Source organism: Crocodylus siamensis, chromosome 1 (genome assembly GCF_052110815.1).
Source record: "Crocodylus siamensis isolate JL-2025a chromosome 1, ASM5211081v1, whole genome shotgun sequence".
NCBI classification, from domain to species: domain Eukaryota; kingdom Metazoa; phylum Chordata; order Crocodylia; family Crocodylidae; genus Crocodylus; species Crocodylus siamensis.
Genome location: NC_143395.1, coordinates 221,905,046 through 221,932,075, shown reverse-complemented (window position 1 = coordinate 221,932,075; position 27,030 = coordinate 221,905,046).

Here is a 27,030-nt window from a genome sequence, read left to right as displayed (position 1 = left end):
TCAGGGCCAGCTGACTTGAAGGTATCCAGCTTCTCAAGGTGTTCCTTCACGAGGTCAGCATTAATGGAGGGCAGGGGATCTCCCCCACGCAGACCTCCCTGCCCCGTAGTGGGCATGGGCGTCCTATGGGACTGATGAAAGACCGACGCAAAGTACCCATTTAATAGGCTGGCTTTTTCCTGGGCATCAGTTGTCAGTTGCCCCATCTGGTTTAGCAGGGGTCCAAGCGTTGCCCTTGCTTTTCCTCCAGCTCCCTACATATCTGGAAAAGGACTTTTTATTGTCCTTGATGCTTGAAGCTAGTTGGAGTTCAGTTGCAGCCTTGGCTTTCCTGGTTTGCTCCCTGCAGGACTGGACCAGTGCAGAATAATCCTCCTTGGAGGTGAATCCTGTCCTCCATCCTTTGTAGGCCTTTCTTTTTGGCCTCAGGAGGTCTGCTAGGTCCCTGGAGAGCCGGGGGGGCTGCTGTGCCCTCTTGGTGCCTTTCCTCCGAGATAGAATAGACTTAGCTTGTGCATTGAGGATCGCTCCCTTGAGGAGCAACCACTTTTCTTGAACTCCCATCTCCCTGGGGTCATGGTCCCTTAGGGCCTGAATGACAAGCCTCCTGAGCTTGTCAAAGTCAGCTTTCCTGAAGTGAAGGACTTCTGTGTTGCTGACTGACTTGTCAGCTTTACAGTGGATGGTGAAGGTGATCAGCTCATGGTTGCTGTCCCCCAGCTTCCCATCGATCACTAGGTCGCCGATTAGGTCACCCCCAGTAGCCAGTACCAGGTCGAGCAGCGCTTTGCCTTTTGTTGACTGTGTTTGTGTGTTACTATACATAGATCAAAAGTAAAGTTAATTTTCAGTGCTCTAAAATGATGGGCTGGATTTTGGAGTCTTTATTTGGTCAGTCTTCCCAATAGGACTGAGAGTAAGATCCTTAGGGTTTGTTACAGGATGATCATTTGGAATATTCAAGAGGAAAAATGCTTCCATAGAGACAAAGAAAATACTATCATATTTTCATTGATTCAAAGATTAAGGCTCCTCCTCATTGTTGTATGTAATGAGGATTATAATAATTGACCTCTAACTGAAAACATGATAAACTACTTGAAGCTGCTTGACCTAATATAAAGCCAGCTGACCTAGACTCAAAGTAGAGCTATCTAACAAGTATTTAATTTTTCAGTGGAGCCAGTTATGTAACCTGCCTTTTTAAGACAGAGTTATTTTTGCCATGTCTATCAAAATAATACATTTACCAATTAAGTTAATTCAGTTCCATCTCTTGCGTCCTTAGGATCAGACAGAGGAAAAAGAGATTATCTTGTTATACTCTTTCATGCACAAAACCAAAGCCAAGTAAAAAAGCAAAATCACCATAAAATATTTAATTCCATTGCTGTCTTCTATTTCTTCAGTAAAGTTAGTCTTTAGGAACCTTTATGGAATGTACTACTCCTCTAAGCGATCCTCTGGAGCCTTCTGGCACAGCTGTATGGGCATACCTTGAGCTGGGTGATACGGACAATAGAAGACAGCTGCACAGATAGGAGTTGGGCTGGAATCTGGGTGATATGTTAGTAAGAGTGACTCTAGTGAAGGTCTTTGAACCAAGGCCTCAGTGAAAGGGCCTTCTGAGCTATTTGGAGAGCGCTCCTTTGCTGAACTCCTGATACAAGTACTTTTTTTGGGAGATGGCTGTCTATGATGAGGCATACTCTGTTCATCTGTCTCTTGTTTTCTCTAGTGCTGTTCCTCTACAGGTATGCTGTTCTGCACACATAAGTTCAATTTCCCTTTTTATATCAGCACTGGTAACTTAGAAAAATTTAGGCAGTGCTAATAGCACCAGATCCAATTAAGATTGCCCAAGACTCATTTATGCAGTATAAACAAATGGTGAAAATACCTATCTTTATAGGTAAGAGGGCATTTTCATTGAAGTTTTAAACAACTACTAGAAGAGGGAAGCTTCAGCAGTTTATGTAAATCACAACATCCTTAAATTACAAATACAGCCTATAAATAGCTGGAGTTTGTTTATACTTTGATATAAAAGTCCTAATTAAGGATCCAGTTCTGTGGCCCTGAAACAATCAGAAATTTCTATAGAGCTTCTGTAGGAGTTCTGCCTAATTAACAACCACAGTAGTCTGTGTGTGTCTCTGGTTGTTTATGAGCCACAGAATTTGGCCCCGGGTTCTGACAGAGATTTAAGACTTTAATTAGTGCATGGGTTTCTTTTTTCCTTGCAACCAGTACTCATTGATTGCTAAGGGCTGAGAACTTTCTCTAGTTACTCTTCTTTAAATCAAGCCCATAGAGCTGGCCTTATGTCCTCACTTGTTCTGTAACTGTATTAGCAATGGACTCCTGAACAGATTCTGCTTTTCTTGGAGTTTGCTGGGATCGTCTAATAGTTTGAGTGAGTAGTTTCGCTTAATTTAGGACAAGCATTGCACAAAGAAAAACTGAGGCAAGTGAACCATTCTGATTCTGTAGCTACGTTCTTATTTATGTGTGTCACTGCAAAAGAGGCCAGTGGCCTCTCCATTCAGAACAATTGTCTCAGCAGATAGGCAAAGATTAGAAGCATACATATTATATGGCTTGTATGTTGTTTAGTTATTTCTTTAATTGCCAGCATAATAAACTTGCTAAATAACCAAGTGTTAAGAAGGGTCTATACTAAGCTGGCATCCAAAGGAAAAGGTACTACCAGCCAAATTGGGACCATTGCCACATCTGTGCAAGAGTATATTCTTCCAATTATGCCCTCGGTAGCAGCTGTGCATCACTCTAACAATCAGTGGGATTGCACAGGTGTAACTAATTGGCACTTACTGAATAACTTTTCTTATGTGCAAGTTGAAATACCATCTGCAGTTTGCTCACTGTAGGCTCTGCTCTGTAGGCTCTGCTGGGATATTAGGAGTAAATGGTAGATATGAAGAGAGGTGATCTGTTGGGCATGATGATGCATGCAGTTGTCCTCAGGCACTTGTTTCTAGGCTTCTACTTCCTATTTTCCTGTATTAGGGCAACTCCTACTTTAACTTTGCAGATAAAAAAAGATTCTAATGGCTACTATTCAACTTATTAATTGGGGGGGCAAGGTAGTTTCTAATGCTTCAGCCACACTGGCACCCTTGAGTTGTTTAGTAACTGAACACCCATAAATGAGGTTTTAGTCCTTACTACAGCGACTGGATATGGTTTGGGCATGGGCAGATCTAGGATTTTGAAAAGGGGGATGCAGGTGGTGTGAAGCATCATTTTTCACAACACATTTTTCTCTGGTTAAAGAGAAACTAGAAGATTTACTAATATGTTAGGGGCCCAGTGCTGTACTATTCAGTTTAAGATCAAAGCAAAAACATATATAACTGTATTGGAATGTGCACTAACTTGCTAGGTTATATATTAATTTTAAAAGCACAATAAATTAGGCCAAAATAGTCAAAATATATTGTTAGTCCTGTAGTCATTATAGTTAAATGTACATATTGTATTCAGATTTATAAAACAAAACCTAGCCTTCTTGAGTAGCTTGACAGTGCATCCAACACTTCATTATCAATCATGTCTACACCTGAATTAATGTTCACCCCGAGTTAAGTATTTCCACACCTGAGTTAAGGCTTTTGGCTAGAACAAAAGCAGTCTGTGAAATAGATGAGAGATTTTACGCAGCATGGCTAACAGACAACAAAATTGCAGAAGAAAGAATAATTTGATTAATGGAACATCAGGACCATTAAAAAGGAGACAGGGTTGTTAACACCTGCAGAGTGAAGAGATTGGCAGTAATCAGGTGCATTATAAAAAAGCCAGGCAATCAGTTGACTCTGTCAGTGCTGTCTGAATAGAAATGCTGCTGCCCCTCCCCAGGCAGTTGGTTTTATTTCCTGCTCCATCCAAACTTTAAAGTGGGGTGCAGCTGTACCACTGCGTCCTGGTTGGATCCACCCTTGGTTCGCAGGAATATATTGTATCATGCTACATGCTCAATGTAGAATTGAATGAAAGAGGCAGTGGATCAGAATATGTATCCCTTTTTTCCTCAGGTATAGAAAAACTATAGAAGGTACAGCTAAGGGCAGCAAAGATAACCAGAGGAATGGAGGGGCTTCCATATGGGAGAAACTTCAGTTTAGAAAGGAGATGGCTGAGGGGGGTCATGAAGAGGTTTGCAAAATATTCATATGGTCCAGAGAAAGTTTATGTGGATTTACTATTTATTGCCTCTCTCAACATTAGAATGTGGGGTCATAACTATTAGAAAGTAGGTTTTAAACCTGACAGAAGGAAGCTGTTTATTACATGTGGTGCGAAGAACTTGTGGAACGTATGCCACAATAAGATGTTGTGGATGCTGATAATTTAACCCAACTCAAAAACAGATTAGACAACTTCATGGAGAATTCCACTGGTAGTTATTGAACATTGTAGATGGGCATTCTACCTTTGTATCAGCACTTCCTAAAACTCCGAATTCTGGACGCTCCATTGGAAGAATAGCAAGGGATGGGAAATTTTACACATGACCTGTTTAACCTCCTCCTCAGCATCTCTGCCCCTGTGTGAGACAGGATACTGGGTTAGATGGGCTGTGGTCTGACCCAGTTCTAACCAGTGGAAGCTGAACTTGCTTTCTGGATGTTAAGATTCTGAAAAGAAAAATATAGGGATTTTTAGGAGATACTGCAGACATGTCAGCTACAGAGAGGTTGTTGAAACAAACAGTAACAAACTTCAGTAATACATCTAATGCTTTCAAGGGGCTATAAATCACACTATTTAATCCATTAATCTCATTTGCTGGATCCTTCATCTCTTTTGCCCTAGCAATAAGAAATGGCTGTGTTTGGCTTAGCTGGCAGCAAACAACAAAGCCAAAACCTGTGCGAACTTCAAGTTTTAGATCATCATAGAGCCCCTCCCCCTCCCCCCGCAATGTGAGATTTCCCTTCTTACACATTGGATACCTTTACTGAAGACAATAAAGGGAGAGGGCTTCATACCAAGAAGGGACTGATATCACTGGGGAGCGATGCTCTGTACAAACGACATATTGTACAGGCAAGTGCAAAATGAGCTTTCATGCAGGGTTCTGTCAGTGTCATTCAGCCCTGCCTGAATGGACAGCCCTCTTGTGATTTATCTTCCATTCATCAGTCAATACCCTGTACTTTTTCAGCAGTGATGGATAAGATCTCTTGCTAAATTGACTACTGCCTGCTGCGCATTGTTGAGCCTGAGAACAGAACAGGAAAGGGAATCTTAACGTATCCCACTTGCATGTTGAGTTTGAGGTTATGAAATATACAGAAATGAATCAGAATGGTTTAGAAAAGTATCTAGCAGAGGGAAAGGATCCATTCATTCAGTTCCCTACCCCACTGACGCTAAAGAAGCTAGTTTCTGCAGTGAAGTCCAGGAGACTATGGAATCTGTGAAACAATGTTTATGTCACAAAGTATTATCTTCAATTATATTTCTCAACAATTTATTTTCTACCCATACACAATAGCTATTCTCGTGGTACTTGTGAGATAAGATGACAGCATACATACTGTTGTATTACACATCTACAGGAGTTGAAGAAGTGTTCTATTGCTTTAAGTATGCCCCAGCTATTGAGATGTCAATACCTTAAACTACTCTATGCCAAAAATATGCTTTATGAAAATGGTTATATATTGAAGTAGTGCAGACAGAGAAAAAATAAAAGTAGTAATTACATTTTCCAAACATTAATAATAGCTGTATTACATACCATCTATGTATTTGTAGTGTACAATGATAAATGAAATCTGTTGTTAACAGTTATCCGAGTCTGTTATTGTTAAAATACTTTGCTCCTTGGAAAATCATTTTAGTAAAATGATACAATTTCTTAGTTGCATATTGAAATGCTCTACTCTTTTTTTTTTTTTAAAGCAATAAAGTAAGTATATTGTCTTTTCTCACCATACAGGTATGATCAGCTCGCTTAATTGATCTTTCCCAGTCTTGGTGTGGTTCTTAGCCCTGCTTGGTAATGTTTTCTAGGGGTAAGGAGGCAAGTATCTCTATTATGTGAAGTTCTTCTGACCTCCAAAATACACCAACAGGTCAGATATTGTGTAGGCTTATTTTGAAAAGCCATACTTCTTTGTTTCTTTCACTAGGACACTTGTCTTTCGTAGATTTTAAGGGAACTCGCTTGTTAACATGTTGGTGTCAGTCACATCAAACATTGCGTTTATAGCTTGATTTATCTCTTTTAAAAGTCTCTACAATACATAACTACGTTAGGATGAATGAAAAATGGAGAGGATATTTTACGTTCTTATTTTCATTGGCTTTTTTAAATGGGGAAAATGCATATATCTAGGGCCATTCCATTAAATCACTGTGAAATAAGTGCAAAAATATGATGATTTTCTGTGAGTATAAAAGCACTGTGTTATGAAAATCTATAGGTTTTCAGCAGCTAGATTTCTGTGGCTAAAGGCACTGATAATACATGAAGGGAGAGGACTTGGGTTACTGTAGGAGCTTGAGTTATATCTGGCTGATAGTGAAACAAAGCCTAGCTTTCCAAGGTGGCTGCCAATTTTGTGTGTCAGATTTATGTAACAAATTCATATTCACTGATTCTGAGTTTATATTTTTAGAGCTACTGGGCTGTCTAAAAGCAGAGGGGTGTATGGTGAGAAGCCACTGTTTAGGTCAAAAAATAGTTACTGTCATCTGTCTATCTTCTAGATTATACAAAGTGACTTATTGGTTTCACTATGATACTTAGAGGACAACAACCCACACTGGAGAAACGTCTATCAGGGACACAGTTAGCTATGTTAGTCTGAAGTCAGGCGGAGGCCAGGGAAGGGTAGTACCTAAGGCCACATATAGACATTTGGTTTCTACTGGGAGAGTCGCTAGTGTCTCAGTAGAAACCGCAAGGGCTCAGATATTCAGGATTTTTCTCCCAGAACAGAAGTGGCTGCTCTGGGAGAAAAATAACCTGGGAACAACCAGGATTAAATCATTTCCAGGAGAGTTTCTTTTGGAAGAGTAAATGTCTGTACGCTTTCATCCACAGTCTTAGCAACTATCTGACTCAGTAAAGCATAAATTTTCATAGATGACAGCTTTCTTCATCAGATACTATGGACAGGGAAACTGATATCTCTTCTCAAAGAACCTTTCACTCTTGCTTGTTTCAGGGATGTGGAAAGGTTAGTATTTCTGTCAAGCTTTTCACTGAACTTGGTCTGTGGAGAGACACTAAGTAAAATTTTCAAAAGCACCTAAATGACCTGAGCACATCTGGTAGTTTCAGCCTTTTGTCTCCAGGAATTTATCATAAAATGTTACAATTTGAAGTAACTTAAGTAACTCTTTTCAGGGGAGGAAGAGGAAAAGGGTGTACATAATTTCCAGTGATAATAATTTCCAGTGATAATAATATATATTTCAGATACTTAGCTATAATACTACTAGTAGGTGCCACTTAAAAATATACTCTTTGTTTAGGAAGATTGTAAGTATTGTGTCATGTGATATATTTAGTACAAATGAGTACCTAAGAAAGCAGCTGTTAGGAAATTAAACAGTCACATAAAGCCTTCTATACAAATTAAAGCTGTCTCCAGGTAGTCTTATTTTATATGCACTCCTTGTGATTTTCTAGGCTGTTCCTTGGAAATTTGACTTAAAAAGAATAGTAAAGAAGAGATTTCACCTTGTGCAGCTTCATTAATATGGCAGTCTTCCAGCTTCTGTTGTTATTGATGAGAGTAGAGGAAGGTGAAAGCCTACACTCACTTTGTTCTTAGTCCTAGACTGGATCTGATTATATGACTGGCTACTTGTACTTATAGAAGGAAGACCCAGCCTATAAGATGTGTAACAAGCAGAGTTGGTCAGGATTTTTCCAGTGGACGTTTTTGTCAAATATCACTTTATCAATATCAAAATGTTTTGTGGAAACATAGGAATGTAGGACTGAAAGGGGCCTCCTAGGCTATTGAATAGAGTCCCCTAGCTTCACAGGCAGTCATTAATCTAAGCAATCCCTATGATCTCCCTGCCAACCCTCATTTCTCAAAAAGACACCATACCTGAAACACCAACACCTTATAATATGTCATGGGTCAAAGGAGGAGAGATGAGGGCATTGGCAATGACCTGTTACTGTAATGACTGGGAAATTGTTGGTTAATATATGTTCATATGATCTCAGAAGATATTAGGAAAAGTCTCATGCAACACCCTATAGATGAAGCAAAAACATGCATAGTCTATGCAAGTTGAATTAGGGGAAAATTCCTTCCTGAGCCCAAATACAGTGATCAATATGACCCTCTGTGGAGGAGCAAGACTCTCAAATGAGAAACCCCTGGGTTTAAAACCAAACCAAACCAGTTTGACAAATATCTGCACGGGCAGATTTAAGTTTCCGGTCTGATGGAGTGCTAGGAGCCTGGACTTTCAGAGTTTGCATCCCTGGTGCAACCCTGCCAGGTTAACTTCAAGGCTTGGCTGCCCCAAGTTTCCAAGGTTTCTAGGTTCATGGACTGTCCCAGAGTGAATGGCTTCCATGCCCCCTGCCTTAGAGCCAGGAGCCCGAATGCCTTGGGAGCCTTAATTCTTGATGAGATATGGCTACCAGCTCATTAGCAGGGAACATGGAAGCCCTAGGTACCCTGATTCATGCTAGGTGTTTAAGGTTTTGAATCCCTTCTCATTTAGTAATAAAACTCAGTTGAGCAGCCTGAGCTCTGAGCTACCTAGCTGAATGATGTCCTCTAGGTCACCAGTTCTCCATCCTTCTACTAGAAGCTCTGAGATATTTTGGTTGAGCTAAGAACCTCAGAGCCTGAGATCTTAGGCTGGATATTTGCTTTGAAATAAAGTAAGTCAAATCACTCTTAAAACAATTAGTATATTTTTAAATTCTACTTTAGTTACAGAATAGATTCTTCCCTTTTTTTGGTTCTTGTGTGTAGCAGGATGGGACCCTAGGGTCACTGTGCTGTCCCCTAAGGTGCCCTCTGTACTGGGCCAAGCGTTCTCTAAGCACCCTCGGAATCTCGCCCACCACATCTTTGATGTTATGTATTTATTGTAGGGAGGCTGCCCTTCGTTCCCTTGGCTATGGTTTCCTGCTATGTGCCGGACCCGCCTCGGTCTCCCTGGCACTTGGGCACGCTACAGCCCTGCCTCCACATCCTGTTGACGCTCTGTCCCTTCACAATCTCATCTCGCTCAGGCTCTCTGGAGTCCTGCCTCACACTGCACCTCACAGTGCTCAAACGGTCGCTGCCCCTCTCTCTGGGGCTTCTCGCCCACCCCGAGCCTCACTGGTGCTCAGGTTCTCCACGACCTTGTTCTGCCTTCTGGGGTACTCGGGGTCAGCCCTCTCCCAATACTGTGCCTTTGCCTTGGTGCTCAGGGATGACACCTTCCCCACTGCTGCGTCCTTACGGACGCTCTGGGTCAATGCCCTCCCTGCACTGTCCTTTCTGGCACACTCCCTCTGCTGCACCCTTTTTGGCTTCACGGTCACTGCCCACTCTCTCTGGGCCTGGGGTCCACACTCTAACTTGGTTCCCCTATGAGGCCTCCTCCATCCCCTTATAGCCTTGCCTGAACCTCCGGTCTAACAACAACCAAAACACAAGCCCCTGGGCTATAACACAAACCTATACCTCTTGGCTAAAATGTTCTCCAAACCACACCACAGGTGTCCCATCTCTAGCTGCTCACACATTAAGGGCCAAGCTCCTTCCCCCTTGGCCACAAGCTACCCCGCTCTCTGGGCTTTGGCTTGTGACTTATATCTGAGCCAGGCCCGGCCCCTTTCATTCAACTGACCAAACAGGCGTGTGTCCTAAACTCCCTCCAGTTGCCCCTACCAACCAGCACCTGAGCCACTACTCTGGCTTTCCAAGTAGCAGGCACCTTAGTGCCTTACTACATTGTGGAATAGAAATTCCAGCTTGGGATCAGCTTTTGTCTACAGATATGGTAAAGGAGGGGCAAGGAAGTAATTTTAAACCGTTTGTTCAGGAATAGATGGCAAATGCTTTGAACTTCTTTTTTTTCTGAACTTCCTACTCTTCACTTAAAATGAAAGACTCAAGGCACACCCTTTTTGCTGTAAGGTACCCCTTGGAAAATTCCAACCCTCAGTTTTCACTCTTTTTTGACTACAGAAAAATAATAGAGCAATTCTTCCGTTGCAAACAAATCAGAAAGCCCACAACAGCTCAGAATACTTTTAATAGTATGAATTCCTACTTGAGATCTCTGGGTTTAGCATATGGATTGTAATTGCACATGTGACAGTACATTTTATGGCACCTTAAAACACTCTTGGAAGGATCTCATGGCACCCTAGGGTTGAGAATAAGTGCTCTAGAAGTTTAAAGACCTACTATTCTTAAAGGATGTTTGTTGAATCTTAAAGTTACTTTAGATGGTACATTTTTATGTTTTTATATCATTGATGGAATGAATGCATAGTTGCTGGGGAGTTTTTTGTTTGGTTGATTTTGGTTTTTGTTTTTTTCACTCTGGATTATCCAGCTGCATAGTTGGATGAAGAGGTATGTTACTTCAGTTAATTTTTGTCACGTTAATTATTTGGCAGAGTTTCTTGGGGCATTAGGTTTGCAGAGTCTCTTAAATCTGAATATTGAAATTTTGAATGAAATCAATCCAAAATCATAAATTAACTGTGGTTGTGGGAAAGTGTGTAATTGTAAGAAGAAGGTAGAGTGCTTTCAGATGCCTGAAAAGAAAGGGAAAAAAACACGAAGGTTGAGATTCTGCCCTGCATCTGCAGAGGAGGCAGACCCAGGGAAGGGAGACAAACATTTGTTAAAGCTCACATTTGAACACTTAGGTGTTGCTCCAGCATAAATAAAAGTGGACAGGGATATCTCAATGGAAGCCTCCTGAAGTTTGCACATAGGGTGTTCCATATTCAAGAACTGCTGATACCTCTGACTTATCTTGTACTAAATCTTGTAGGTGACCTACATTGGCCTAAATTGTACCTTCGTGAAGGGAATTGTCTCCCAGTGCATTGCAAGGTACTTGGAGAACACACATTGTTCCACTGATAGAGCCAATTCAAGAAAGTTTATCACTTTCAAGGAAAGGGGAACCTATGAGTTTAAAGTAAAATTGAATATAAGCCCCTATAGCTCTCTGATCCTGGTTTTGTTCCTGAAGGTGGGCTCTGTTACAGAAAAGGAATATAGGGTTGGATATGTGACAGCATTAATACTGCACCCTTGCTGCAGGTCCCCATCTCTGTCCAGTGTCAAATCAACAGAGTTTACATTAATCTTTTTCTTAAAAGTAGTCAAGAACAAGACCACTTTTGCAGAAGAGATTCTATTTTTGTTTACGAGCTTTCTCTTGCGAGATGCAAAATTGTCCTTGATATATTATAGGCATGATAGACTGTGTGTTTGGGCTTGGACATTAGGACCATGTAACAGAACTAATAATTGCTGGACTCTGAAATAAACCTGAAGAGGAAAATTAATATTAGTCTGTGGTTTAACTTGTGAGTGAGGAGTAGCAGTGAAATGATAATTTATTTTTGGATTGCCTTTTATTATTAGTAGTAGTACTTTGTCAGCATCTGAGCTTTTGCACAGTTTGAAGAGACTGATGACTTGTAAAGTAGGGGAAACTCATTTGAGAATTTGGAGTTAGGTTATGAAGGGAATAATGCCTACAGGAGCTTTATAATATGAGATTTTTGAAAGCCTTTGTCATCAGTAATTATTCATCAAAACTTCTACTTAATAAGAAAACAATTAGAGCCATTGTATTTATTTCCAAAGTGGCTTAGTGATATTTCAACCTGACAAAATCATCATGCAAGCTTGCTAGCATTGGCTTAAAACCATTTATTCAACACTTAAGTTGCTGATGATGGAGAGACTAATTATTTTTGCTCAAAAAACCCCCACAAACTGCCTGGGGCAAATACAGTTTGCAGGGCTGATTTATTCTGATTTATTCTGCTCCTGTTTTGGCCACATCATCTGGAAAATAAAGCCTGTATATAAACATTTCTCCTGTTTACAGAGGCATATCTGTTCTAACAATTCCATATTGTCTTTTCCCCTCACTCATAGTTTTGTGCATCTGTTACTTTGTAGTTGCTATTATTCCACAGATAGAACTTATGTTGAAACAGTGGTGTGGTTCTACATCTGGAGTGGCTGCAGAATTCTGTGCTAAATTTGGAAAAATGATGGAATAAACATTTTAAAGAAAAATTCAAGAAACTCTTGGTCAATTGCAAATGTTCTGGCATTATTGGCCTCTTCTTGGAAGACAGTTTCAGTGGATACCTTCTCAACATCCCACCTTATTATAACGTGTTATAGGGAGATTTTTAGCTAGTCTCTCAGAAGATAAGCAAAAATCTGAATTGTTTATCCAAAAATGTTGAGCTTTGAAGTTGAAAACTGAACTGTCCTTTAAAGACCAAATTCTGACCAGCATGGTTTGCAAAATGAAATGCAGGTTTGTCTATCTTTAATCCAAATCTAATATCACATCCTGAAAAGAAGGGAACAACATTAAAATCTTGAAAGCCACTCCCTTTTTAGGTTTTAGAGAGATCAAGATCCCTATGCAGCTATTCCAGATAGACTTCATCTCCAGTTAGAAGGCTTGTACAACAGCATAAATTACAGATGTCAGGGCAGGGTAGCACCTTAAAGACAGACTCAGTGGGGCATGAACTTTCATAGGCTACAGGTTACTTCGACAAATATTACAGTTGTCCTACAGGACTTTAAAAAAAATACTGTCTCTGAACAATAAAAAGTTTTGTATTTACTTTAAAACTCTTTCTTTGTAGACTCCTACAAATATTGCTTTGTTTTTAATCAATTTTAATTCCCTGTTTACCTACCTACACCCCTTACCAGTTTTGGTAAATCTATTTCATCCATTTCCCACTTGATCAGAGGGCTTTGTTAAACATTTAATTTTAGTTATCTCCTGGAGTTCTTGACCTCTAGGTTGTCCACATATTAACACCTAAAACTAGTTTTAAGTGCCCTTTAGGCAACTTAAAGTTACACCACTCCAGGACCGGTTTATCTCTGATCTATGTTATCCAGATCATCTTCCATTAATGTGAGGCCACTCCCTACTGATAAGCCACCCAAGTTTCAGTCCTCCAGCATCCCAAGATGCAGTGTTTCCCTTCCCCACCCTTCTGTTCTGTGTGCACAAACTTTCCATCCCCTGAACTCTACTGTCTGGGGGGTGGTTCTGGCACAGAGTCAACTCACCCTACTTCCCCTGGGGATGTGACATTCCCACCCCCACTAGTGCAACCCTGTGTGAATGGCCTGCATAGTATATGCCCACTAGCCAGGTCACAGGGCACAGACAGGTACAGGAGTGGGGCCTAGGGGAGGCAGGGGGTACAAGGTAATGGAGTGGATTGGGTTCCCATGATCTTGGGCTTCCTTCCTGGGGCGGGGGCATTAGCTCCCCCCAAAAGCACCTTCTGTCACCACCCCCACTTCCCAGATACCTTAAGAAGCCTGACCTGCACCCCCCACACTCCAATGCCGAATTCAATTTTATTAAAGCATGAGGCATTCTTTCATTTACTTCCTCTTTATTTTGTTTTATTTTTTAACTCCATTTCATCTTATCCTGTAATGACTGACTTCCATCATTTCATCACCCTTCCCCCACCCCCATTTCCTTTCCACTTCCCATTTCATTACTCACCCATATCCCATTAACTCTCTGCCTCCCATCTTCATGCTTCTTCCTTCCCAACCCTCCCCCACCCAGTCCATCTCTCACACACCCTCACCTTGGACATGGATAGAAGCCTGTCCTGGCTCACTAGCCCTGTAGTGGCAACTCATAGCTGTAGTTCTTAGTCAGGTCTCTGCTCTCAAGCTCTATAGTGGCAAGTCACAGCTGTGCAGGTGAGGGACAATCGGAGAAGGCTTTTTGTTTTAAGGTGTAACTGTTCCAACCTTGAGCTAGCACTAATACCAGCTGATGTCTGGGAAACTCAAAATGCAAAGTGCAGAATTACTGGGCTGCAACGTTGCCAAGCAATTTGAATAACGGTATAATGTTGAAGAGCAGAACTCACTGACATGAACACAACTTTATAAAGACACTGGTATAAGACAGGAGTGCCACCTTCGGCAAGATGGCAATGAATCTGTTTGCATGTCCAACCTGTGTGGCTCTAAATAAAAAGAAGAGTGTTTATAATATATTCTATGAATGGAGCAAGCCAAGGGATGGTCAGTTGACATTTTTACCTAAGGTTATTAGCCACATTAGAAGGAATAACTAACAAATGTTTTGGTTTTTTCAGATGTGTAACTTCCTTATTTCCTGGATTAAACAACAAGTTCAATGTCAGAAGTTTCAAGGTCTTAGAATTAAAATAATAAAGCAACTTCTTCCCTGTGCCAAAAATAATGGTAAATTCAGTTTTAATACATATAATGATAAGAATATTGTCAAAATTGACAAGTGCATTTGACAGGGCCAACTGTTGGATATACTTCGACAAGCTTATTATTTATTTCCCTCCAAATGAAACTGATGGTAGCTCTGTGTATAGAAGGTGGAATTATCAAAAGCCAAAATCTGCCCCCATTGGAGTCAGCAGTGAAACTCCCATGGTTTCCAAGGGAGCTGTAATAACTCCAACAGTGAGCACTACTGCAAGTAGAGATGACTGAGAAGTAGGAATTTTTCTGCTAGAAAACTGCCTTTCAAGGTTCGCCTATCAAGATATTCTGTTTTCCCATAGGACTTTAAGCAAGTTTCTCAGCTGGCAAGTGTTGGAAAACAAAATGTAACAGACAGAGTGGGATTTTCAGGACTCTTATTCTCGGGAGACAGTGGAAGAGAAGCCTGCTTCCTTGCACTCATGTTTTGCCATTTTGAAAACAATCAAAATCTTTGACAGTGTCCCTTTCTGAAGGAAGGAAATATCACCAACTCTCAGAGTTTTCCATTTCTGCTGTTTTCCTACTGCTTAGCAGTAAGAAACAGGAAGGGAAGGTGGGAAAATAGCCATAAGCTTCTAATTCTAAAAAGCAAAACAAAGCTTGGGGTTTTCCTGAAATTTTCCTTCAAGAAGAATCTGGGAAAAATTCACTGTTATCAAAACCCTAATGTCCATTTTTCCAGCAAATGTTACCTAAATATTTTCAACTGGCCCCACACTGAATCTATAGAATCACACTTGTCTCAAACCTGTAGGCAAGTTGTTTTCATTTTTAAGATTGTGGTTCTGGAATTCTGCAGATGAAAACACCAGTCTTTAATCATTTTATTTTTCTCCTCCCTTCAATGAGGAGTGGATCCTCACAGTATGAGTGTGGGTTGTATTTTCTGCTCTGTTCATTTTTTTGAAAGCACAATTTCTCTCACTCCATTGATAACAATGAAGCATGCTTAAAGGAGAAGGCTATGCAGGATAAAAGGTTTCATTAATCATGAATCATTACATTTTGTCAGTTGGCAAAGAGAGACTTCCTCATTTATCCTTTGAATGAAATTAGCTCTGGCCTAGGCTGCAGTAAGAAATTCTAAATTACCTTGGCATCTTTCTGCTGCAGCTTGTATATGTGCCATAAAATGGCAGATGGTGTTTTATTAATGGCAGATGAGTTGACTTTGCAAGATTCATCTTTGTATGCGGTTCCTTTAAGTAGGTATGTATTATGCCTTGTTTCTCATTTCCTTCAATTTCACAGCATGTGCACACATGCTAATTACTAAAATAAACTTTCTTTTCAACATTACATACAGTGAGCTTGAACCAGCACTTGCTATTGCGGACATAGGAAATAACAGCATAGTAATATAAATAGTATAAATACCAATACTTGGGTTTATTTTTTACCTTAGCTAGTAAAAAATAAATGATCCAAGGTTTTGAGAGAGGTTGCTCTTCTACAGTGCTTTTCTCCACTTGTAAGCGACAGACAAAATATGGTACTGGGCTGTGGCATTAATTCCAGTTTACCTCTATATGCCCATAATAGAGCCTGGGTGAAAGAGCAGTGACCAGTACAAAGCTTAACTAGGGTATGAGGAGATTGAAGTTGTATCCTTATCTCCCAAATAAGAATTATTAGAATTTACCAAATAAATACCATAATAGCAACTCACATGCATCTCTACTTTTTGTTAAAAAAAAAATCAGTCCTGTACCAGTGGAAGTGCGGCCTGTGTCATAGATCGTTGATTCTTCAGTGACAGAGGCAAGGTATTACACAGTTTTCACCTGTTCTATCATGAGCACTCCAGGATTAGGGACTGAATAGTTCATTCAGGTGTGCAAGTGACCTTCACCATACCATGAGCTCCCCTTCAGCCTGTTCCCTTGTGCAACAGAGCTGCACCAATTTTACTAATATAAGAACCCTCTGAGAACAGGGATACAGGACATAACTCTTTAGGAACTACTGTCCAAATAATAATGTAGGAAATAGTCCTCCTTTTCATTACCAGCACCAACTTTGCTAGAGTGTCCAACTCTTGACACGCAAAACAAGTGCTCTACTTCTAGTTTACTAATGGCCTGAGATTTCATGGTGGCTGGAGGATATGCAACAAGGACACATTGAAAACATACCTCAAGAAAATGGATGCCAACATCAAGAGCTGGGAGGAGCTGGCTGTTGACTGATTCCAGGGGCACCACAACTTCAACCAAATGGCAGCCCATGTCAAGGTAAAGTGTCTTACCCTCAGAGCAGAGAAGAGAGGATGAAGAAAGGAAAACAAGAGAAATCCTAGCATATGGCCTAGTTCTGCAACTGTGCAGGCAGTTCTGTGGCTCAAGAATTGGACTCGTAAGTCACGTCAAAACCCATCAATGAGTCATGGTAGAGATAATCCTTGAATCAAGGTATTACCAATGACAGATGTTTAATTCTGCATTTTTCAAGGAAGGATTGCCTGATTTCCCTCCTCTTTAAAACTGATGGAGAATGTGAAACCCAGTTTCTTAGTTTTCTCAAAAAATATTTTAAGGATTCTATCAAATTATTTTCCTTTTAATAAAAGCTAAACATTAAACATGAGATTTAATACACAAGGAAAATGTAAATATTTCTTGCAAAGACATTTGAAGAAGCTAATGTCAATAGGCAGGCAACAAAAGCCACATGAATGGTTAACAAGTGATGAGTGCAATATAAAAATGCCTCAGGAATAAACTGTAATCTCTAATAATAATTTTGCCTTTTCTGTTATTTCATGTCTGAGAGAGATGATTACTTCTGCTAGCATTTGGTGGGGTGGAGAGGAAGGGAAATACCCTGAAAATCCTTATTAAGATTGAGTGATTCTTTCCAGTGTAATCAGATCTCTATATTGAAGAGGGATTTACTAGGCATTGTTATAAATTACATTTGGTCATAATGTTGGTTTATTAAAATGTCACTCTTTTGCTTATAGTTTTTTACAACACTTTTAAAGGTACAGCAACATTAATATAAACTACAGAACACATCAATTTTAATATCTCTAATGTAATTACAGCGACCATTTGACAAATGTATCTAGATTTTTTAAATTTTTTTTTTAAAAACACGTAGAGGTATTTTTTTAAACACAGAGGTACTCTGGACATGTTCAAAAAGTGTTTGGATGATTATCTTGTTGGTCATCTGACCCCAGCTGACTTCCTGCCCTTTGGGCAGGGGGCTGTACCCAATGATCTAGTGAGGTTCCTTCCACCCCTAAAGTCTATGAAATCTATGAGGTATATCCTATATGAAGCTATCCACGTGTGATATCATAGCAGCCCAACAATGCAATTGTATGTTGCATTTTTTATTTTGCTGACAGATACAATTTTTGCTTTCTAAGCATTCTTCTGGAAATATCTTTCAAGCTTTTGAAGTGTGGCAGGCTTGCCGGGCTTTGCCTGACTCTCCAGGCTTAGGAAACTGTGAATATGATTGTTGGGGCAAAGCCCTCCAATCAGAAGCAGGCAGGGGAGAAGCCAGGAGGAGAGTCTGCTCCGTCTGTACTTAAGAGTGGAGGGTAGGAGCTGACTTAATAGGGAACTGCAGTTGCAGCCCCTAATGGGCTCTGCCCCCGGATTGAAATGAACCACAGAAGGGGATATAAGCAGCTGTGTGCCAAGGATCCGGTGCAATTAGTGAAGGAAGAAGTCCCCAGGGCCAAGAAGAGCTGGGAGAGCTGCCTAGCAGGCATATACAGCTGCCCAGAAGATCCCAAAAGATTCTACCACTGGAAAGAAGTGGTGGGTGGTGCAGGTGTTGCTGCATGGAGGCTCCACAAGGGACCAGGAGCCTGGGAGCCACAGGGGGCAGCACGGGTCTCCAACCCCAGCACGAGGCTGGGCTGCAGTGCAGGTATCACTGCACAGAGGGTCCACGAAAGACCAGGACCCTGGGAGCTGCAGCAAGGAAGCTCAAGTCTCCAACCTCCAAGTGAGGCTGGGCATGGGAGCCAGCGCTATTGCAGGGTGAGTCATTGCAAGGCGTAAGGCCCAGTAGAAGGAGGGGCCAAGTAGTCTGGGACTTATTCCCTGCAGTGGGTCTACAAGGGCCCCAGGAATGGAGTGGTCCCTGAGCACAGGGAACAGTATTCAGAGTGGCGTGGCCCTGCAACTCCCCCTGAGAAGGGTTGAGCCACTGGGATGTGTGAGCAAATCATGCCACTCCCCTAAGGCCTGGAACTGAACCTTCCCTTGGAGAAATACTGGCCAGGCCAGGGCAGCTTATCAACAACTCTGCACCCAGCTCCTTGGGACACGTGAGTCAGTGAGCAATGGGTCTTCCACCGGGGAGTGACACTCAGCGGGGCTTGGGGGGAGGTAGTCTCACTAAGAGAGGCAGGAGGAAGGGACCCTTTGAAGGAGGGGACCCCTAAAGAAATCTTGTGCTTCATGTTTTGAAGTATTTTATTGATTGTTTGAAATGCGCGTGAATCTCTGGAGTGTTTATTAACTATACAACTTGTATTTTAGAGTGTCATTTATTGTTGTATTTACCTGTTCATATCAGTTGGTCCATTATGCTTACCTGCTTGTATATGGGTATGTATATAGTTATAGTTATATTTGTAACCTATAAATACTCACCTCAGTTCTTATATATTAAATTTGTACTTGCTTAAAATATTGTTTTCTGTTTCTCCTCTATAGAGTCATGGAAGGAACTGTGAGTAGACTGCAGTACCCACCCCAAGCATGGGTGCCCTGCTGGCTTTCTCCTTCTATTGGTGAGGAGGGCGCACTCACTTGGGGACACCTGGGTTACAGAAGCAATACAGAATTATTTTTCTATCCCAAAATGTCATTTATAAATTACTTTCTAAAGTGTCCCTTTCTTTTTCATATGTTTTATAGTCTAACCAACATTTTTTTTCTATATAACTATCCACAAGTATCAAACTTCCCTGTCTTGAACAAGCTTGAATCCAACTACAAATTCATCAAAGTGAAATTAGTATTTGAGACATGGCATAGTCTGGACTCAGACCAATGCATTGAACTAAAACCACTTTAATGAACTGAGCTTAATTGTTGGTGATTTTATTTCATAGATTTCATAGACATTAGGGCTGGAAGGGACCTCGGGAGATCATCGAGTCCAGCCCCCTACCCAAAGGGCAGGAAGTCAGCTGGGGTCATAGGATCCCAGCAAGATAAGCATCCAATTTACTCTTGAAGGTGTTCAATGTAGGTGCTTGAACCACCTCCGCTGGCAGACTGTTCCAGACCTTGGGGGCTCAGACAGTAAAGAAATTCTTCCTTATGTCCAGCCTGAAACGGTCTTGCAGGAGTTTGTGACCGTTCCACCTCGTCATCCCTTGGGGCGCTCTGGTGAACAAATGTTCCCCCAGATCCTGGTGGTCACCCTTGATAAACTTATAGGTGGCCATCAGATCACCCCTGAGCCTACGCTTTTCCAGGCTAAAGAGTGCCATGGCTCTCAGCCTGTCATCGTAAGATCTGTTTTCCTGACCTCTGATCAGGAAGTGGAATGAACATCTATTCTTCTTCTGAAATGCTGTGATGCATGTGACAAAACTGATGATGATACTCAGAGATTTGGGAGGGGAAAGGGGATTGTTCCTGGGTGATGCTAAAATAGTTTCTCTTCCCAGAACAGTATTCTATGCTTCTGGAGGTCCACAAGGATCAATTCTTCTTAGTCCTTTTCAGGGTCAACATAAGCGATATTAAATGAACTCTTGATTTTATCTGTACTCAGCTGACAACAGAAGACCAATTTCTACCTGTCCTTCATCATTTACAAATACAGCAGTACCCTCATGATGGCTTATTCTTCCAAGATTAGCTTATGTTAAAGAACCCTTGGCTGACACTGGAAAAAGACAGAGATGATCATAATGAACAGGGGAAAACAATTTGCAGAGTTCATGTTCCTGATAAAATATCCTTTTGTTGATAATATGCAACCACAGTTAGTCAGTTCAACAGATGATCTGCCTAGAGTCCTTACCAACACCTTGCATTCTGCTAGCACCATCTGCAACTAGCACTTTGTGTCTTCTATGGTGTACTAAGACAATATCCTGCCCCACCTCAGGATAAACTGACCTTTGTTAATCTGTTGCCAACTTTCACATGGAGCACAACAGTACCACCCATCTGGGCACAAAAACTTCAGTGCTAACAAGACCCTTAAAATGAGGGTTAATTTGTCATGTGATTGGTCACTTTTAAAGTGCCCAGCAGCCATGCACTTCTATCAGGGTACAGCTGTAGGGCGCTTTCAAGGGACTCCTCACAAGACAAATGTCACTTTAGTCAGTGCCTTAAGAGTCCTGCTGTCTAGCATTGCATTTAGTAAACAAATATTCTTTCTTTAAATTCCTTTCCTACTGTTTGTGTGAAAAAGGTAGTCCTTGTGCTCAAGATTGTGCATGAGGTTCTGTAGCTTATAGATTATCCTAATTGATGGTGTGATAATATTGTAATTCTCAAGGCTTTCACCAAACCTGACAAAAAATTGGCTCAGATGAAGGATTTCTGGGGCTGGAGACACCCTTCATTTGTCAAACTTGTACTCACCTGAGTGATGCCAAGTACTGTAATGGGAATTCATGTGGATAAGGCTTTGCAGTACCCAGCCTGTAGTCTGCATGCATACAGTGTAGCACTACAGTTAGAAATCTGGCAGTGTGTGTTCTCCCCTTACAGAGTTTACTTTAAGTGCTTGTACTTTGTTTTTGTCTTTGACTAATATAGGTTTTAATGCCACTTTAAGGAAATTCCATAAAATATATCTGAGATTTACATTTTACACATATTGCGAAATGTTTTTGACACGTTCAAGATATTTGGTTTGGAAACCTTAAATGTCATGCAGAACAAACACACACAGGGAATCTTATACCCCTAGTATTTGTCATTCTTATCCTTTTATCACCTATCATATGCTGTACACACATTTTCAGAAATTGTTAAGGGTATAAGACACAATATGCACATTTACAGTATTCAACAGCAACCACATATGTTCTATATTCAGAAGGCATGACCATTAGTCACTGCTACAAGTGGAACAGCTGGGGTCAAGTCAGATACACTTCTGGAATTTTTTTCTATCCCTAAGGTGACCACAACAAAGTATGCAGTACAAATTTTTCCATGATTCTAACATCCCAAACTGCAAAAGACAACTGGAAGTCATGACGTACCAGCAAAACCTAAAGATTTTGCAAAGTGGATATTTATTCTTAAACCTTTTCTTTGAAATAGTGAGTTTATATATTGTTTCAAAAAAGATGTTCAAATGTTAATACTAAAAAACTAAACACTCCGATATCCATAACAGGAATAGCAAGAAAGATGGCAGTTAGCGTCCTCGTGTTCTGAAGGGACTTCTTAGATCTTAAATCCTCTGGTTGTTTCTAATACAGATTTTACTCATGTTTGTTGCTGGACTCTGAGTTAAGTCAAATATTTATGAAATCTGTCTATTTCTGAAATGTTTACATGCAAAAATTAACAAGGAAAGATAAGGTTCAAGTTTAAACCCAGGCACTGAGTCCTTTCATCATTTTTTACCCTTTCTTCTGAGTGTTGTGTACATTTGAGAGAATTAATAAATAGTACTTCATTTTGAAGAAGCTTTGAGTCAGTCCAAACAACTTGCTAGTCAAAGGTCCTGGAGTAGAAGGTTATATTGATGCCAAGTGTCACTTGGCCTGCCAGGTTAACAAAGGTGGAAGACAGTCTGGCTAAGACAGTTTGGAGCCTGCCCTGACCTTTCCTTATTCCAGGGGTATGCAAAATATGGCCCTCAGGCCACATCCCGCCCCCCAGGCAATTTCATTTGGCCTGTGGGCACCCACCAATTAATTGTACCCTGCTCATGCAGCATGCTTCACTCACACCCCCATGCACAGTAGAGCCTCTGAGGTAGGGGGACCCACATGTGAGGTGCAGGGTTCACATGCACCTCCCTGGAATCCACTGGGGAGCAGGAAGCAGGGCTCCCTACCACTTCCAGCAGAATCTCAGGAGATACATGTGGTGGTAGGGAGTGGAGAAGGAAGCCAGCTCTATTGCGCAGGGCTTCCCCGCAGTGGCATGCAAGTCCCAGAAGCTGTATACGAGACCCATGTGATAGAGGCGGGGTGGCTTCGCTCCACCCCTTGCCACCACATGCAGCTCCTGGAACTGGTTGGAGCTGAATGCCACCAGGCAGCTATACATGCATGGGCCATGAGCACTCTGAGGGCCCGCTGACTGCTGCTGTTGCCACCACTGGCAGGGGCTGTGCACCATGAGGGGGGGATGTGAGAGGTCACCATATCCCCTACCCTCCCTCACACTGCAAAAACCCCACAAACCCACACCTTTCCCATACCCCACTACAACCTTCCACGTATACACATACCCAACCCCCCAACATACCCTACACCCCCCCTCCACACAGCCTTATCCCCTCACAACCCCTCCCACATGCCCTCCCATACTTCACCATACACACACACACACAACCCCCACCCACACTCCGCCCCTTACAATATTCAAGAGTAAGACTATTTTTGCACTATTGTGCAATCACCTCTATATATGCTATGCAAACACACACATAACAGGACAAAAATATTTTAAAAATAAAGTTAAAATATGTTATAATAGATATTTGACTATTAGTATATGATTTGTTTTTCTTTCCAGTTTCAAGATGGCAACCCCACCTCCCGCCCCACATGCACACACACTCATGCACATGCACAAAGAGTATTTCCGGGGCAAGGGGAGGGACTTCTGGTGGCAGAGGTTGGGTTGGAGCAGTACTTTCAGTCCCAAGATGATGACCAGGGGGCAGGGCTATCATTTGAACCCTTAATAGCTCACCAAAACTCATTAACCAGTCCTTCAAGCAAAATAATTGCCCAGCCATGCCCTAGCCACATGTCTAGCATGCTCCAAACCTGAAAGTATTATGGTGATCCACTCCAAGCTCAGACCTAGAAGCTGCTCTCAAAGCAAGAGGAATCAAGAGTGGCTGCAAAATGATGTGCCTCCGTGTGTTTTCACCACGGATCTCTGGGCTTAGAATGCATCTTTAGGTTTAAGTGAATTGAGTATGCTCAGTTCTGTCCTGGCCAGAACACATTGCCACTATGAGGAAGATTCTAATAAGTGCAGTGGGATTTGGTGCTCAGTTGTTGAGCTGTCGGATTCTACCCAGAGCGAGGTACAGGAAGGCAAGGCTGTCACACAGGGATACATAGAAAAAGGGCTACCGGCAATCCACTGTGCCATAACCAGCAAAAATGCTGATAAACACAAACAATTAAACAAAATATGTGGATCAAACAAAATATATGTTTGTTCAGGGTGCCGTAAAATTTTATTGCCAATTATTTGGCAACCCTTTGCATTACTCAAATAGAGTCAAGCCACTCATGAGTTATGTTGATCTTACGTTAAAAAGTGCTGATAAAAACTTTATAGCCATGACTTCTATCATTTTTCTCTGTCCCTACACATTTCTGTACCCTCCCCCAACACAGGGTGAGATCTCTTTGTACGGACTGAGCTGCAGTTTTAATTAAAAAAGAATTATTTTAATTTAGCCATTGTTTTATGAAGCAAGCATTGCTACCCACTAAGATAACTCTTAAAATTATAGCAAGGCAGTGTTCTACATTCTGAACTGCTTTAAATCATTGTTTGTTGCAGGTCATTAACAAACTAGTAAGCAGACTATTTAACAATGATGCTAAATGTAAATTGTCTATGACAGCAGCCAGTGGTATCCTGCTGACAAATGATAATGTCATTTCAACATGTCCTTAGAGCATGGTAATTACTGCTGTATTCATGAATGTATATAGCTTGAAGTTTACCTGATTTGAATATGAAAAGCTCTCTGGAAAGTTCATATATGCTCTGTGCACTGCGCATGTGCTGCATAAAGTGTTAGTCTTGACTATCTACAAAAAATAATGAATTCAGTTTCAACTCAGTTGACCTCAGGCATTCCTCTGTGTTCTCCCTGCAACACTGACATGAGAACCTTCATAGAATGCAAAATGAGGTTACTTTAACTGCCATATCTTACAAGATGAAATGAAAACATTACTATTGCAGATTAGGCCATCAACATCTTGCAAAGTAAACCAATAACATTTGTTGTCTCTCTCTCTCTGCATACAAGAATGTGTTTTTCATGGTTAAAAATTTGTAATGCAATGCATTAAAACTTATGCTTGAAGATGTTGGGATTTTTTTTTTTGGTTTAGGGAGGTATTACTTCAAAGAGATCCATGTTGCAATAACATTGACAGTAGCGAGCAATCTTCTCAGCCCTATGTAAATTGGAAGAAGATGATAAAAAGTCTTAGTAGAAATATCCTCCAAGGGTCATGTGAGAGAAGGGACAGATATGCACTGGTCACTTGGTTTTAGGAAAAATGCAGATAAGAGACTGGTAAACCTGGTATCCGTGACATCATTGCTATTTCTTCAGAGGGGAGAGCAGAAGCTACAAGTGAATCCATTAGATTCTACTGTAACTGGTTAAAAAAGAAAGAACAATTCAAAACATTAGCTTATCCATAAAACACATCCTTTTGGGTATTTCAGCATTGTTTCATAGTTTCATAGTTGGTAGGGTCAGAAGGGACTTGAGCAGATCATCAAGTCCAACCCCATGCTATGGGCAGGAAAGAGTGCTGGGTTCATGGTGTCTATCCAGCCTCCTTTTAAAGACCCCCAGGGTAAGAGTAAGCACCACTTCCCTTGGAAGCTAGTTCTAGATCCTAGCCACCCTAACTGTGAAGTACTGCCTCCTGATATCCAGTTTCAATCTACTCTCTGTCAACTTGTGGCCATTATTTCTTGTTACTCCCAGTAGTGCTCGGGGGAACAGGGACTCTCCCATTGCCTGCTGGTATCCCTTGGCCAGTTTATAGATGGCCACCAGATCCCCTCTCAGCCTTCTCTTGTGGAAGCTAAACAGGTTTGGGTCTTATAGTGTCTCCTTGTATGGCCTGTTCTGCTGCCCCCGATCATGCAAGTGGCCCTCCTCTGGACCCTCCCCATGTTGTTCACATCCTTCTTGAAGTGCAGCACCCAGAACTGGATGCAGTACTTCAACTGTGGCCTGACCAATGTCATACAGAGGGGGAGGATCACCTCCTTCAACCTGCTTGTGATGCATCTGTGGTTGCATGACAGGGTATGGTTAGCCTTCCTGACTGAATCCCCACATTGGTGGCCCATGTTCATATTGGAGTCCATAATGACGCCAAGATCCTTTTCTGCCTCTGTGCTGAAGAGAAGGGAGTTCCCTGGCCTGTAGGTATGCTGCTGGTTCTTCCTCCCCAGGTGCAGTTCCTGGCACTTGTCAGTATTGAAACCTATCCTGTTCTCATCCGCCCACCCCTGTAACCTGTCCAGATCCAATTGCAGCCTGTCCCTCCCTTCTAGCATGCCCACTTCTCCCCACATCTTAGTGTCATCTGCAAATTTGAACAAGGTGCTTTTCACCCCCTCATCCAAGTCACTGATGAAGATGTTGAACAGTGCGGACCCGAGGACCAAGCCCTGGGGGACTCCACTACCCACATCCCTCCAGGTTGAAAATGACCCATACACCACCACTGTCTGGGTGCGGTCCTCCAGCCAATTGGCAACCCATCTGACTGTAGGTATCAACAGCACAATCTTCTAATTTTTTAATGAGAATGGGGTGAGAGACAGTGTCGAAGACCTTCCTAAAATCCAAAAAGACTACATTTACCATGACACCTGCATCCAACCTGGTCATAGAAGGCCACCAGGTTGGTCTGATAGGACCTGCCTCTAATGAACCCATGCTGGTTGCCCCTATGCATACACTTCCCTGCTTGCCCCTTGCAGATGTGCACCTGGATAATCTTCTCAAAAAGCTTCCCCAGGACCGAGGTAAGACTAACAGGTCTATAATTTCCTGGGTCCTCCTTCCTCCCTTTTTTGAAAATGGGAACCACATTGGCCCTTTTCCGGTCCTCTGGCACCTCGCCAGAACACCACAAGTTCTTGTAAAGCCATGCCAGGGGCTCTGCAATGACTTTTACTAATTCCCTCAGCACTCTGGGGTGGAGATCATCAGGACCTGCTGATTTGAACACGTCCAGTCCCACCAGAAGTTCCCTGACTAGGTCTTCTCTGACCCTGGGCCTGGCTGTGCCTCCCCTGGGACCATCAGGGATCTTGCTGGGGGGGGGATGACCTGGTCCCTTCTCAGAAAAATGGAGGCAAAGGAATTGTTAAATAGGTTAGCTTTGTCTTCTGGTGAGACCATCAGATTTCCTAGTGTGTCCTGCAGAGGCCCCACGTTACCTGGAACCTACTTTTTACCCCCCCCACCCCCGTATTTAAAAAAAGGATTTCTTGTTATCTTTGATCCGGGTTGCTAGTCCCAGTTCCATTTCTGCCTTGGCCTTCCTAACAGCGCCCCCTACAATCCTAAGCAATGGAGGTATCGTACTCCC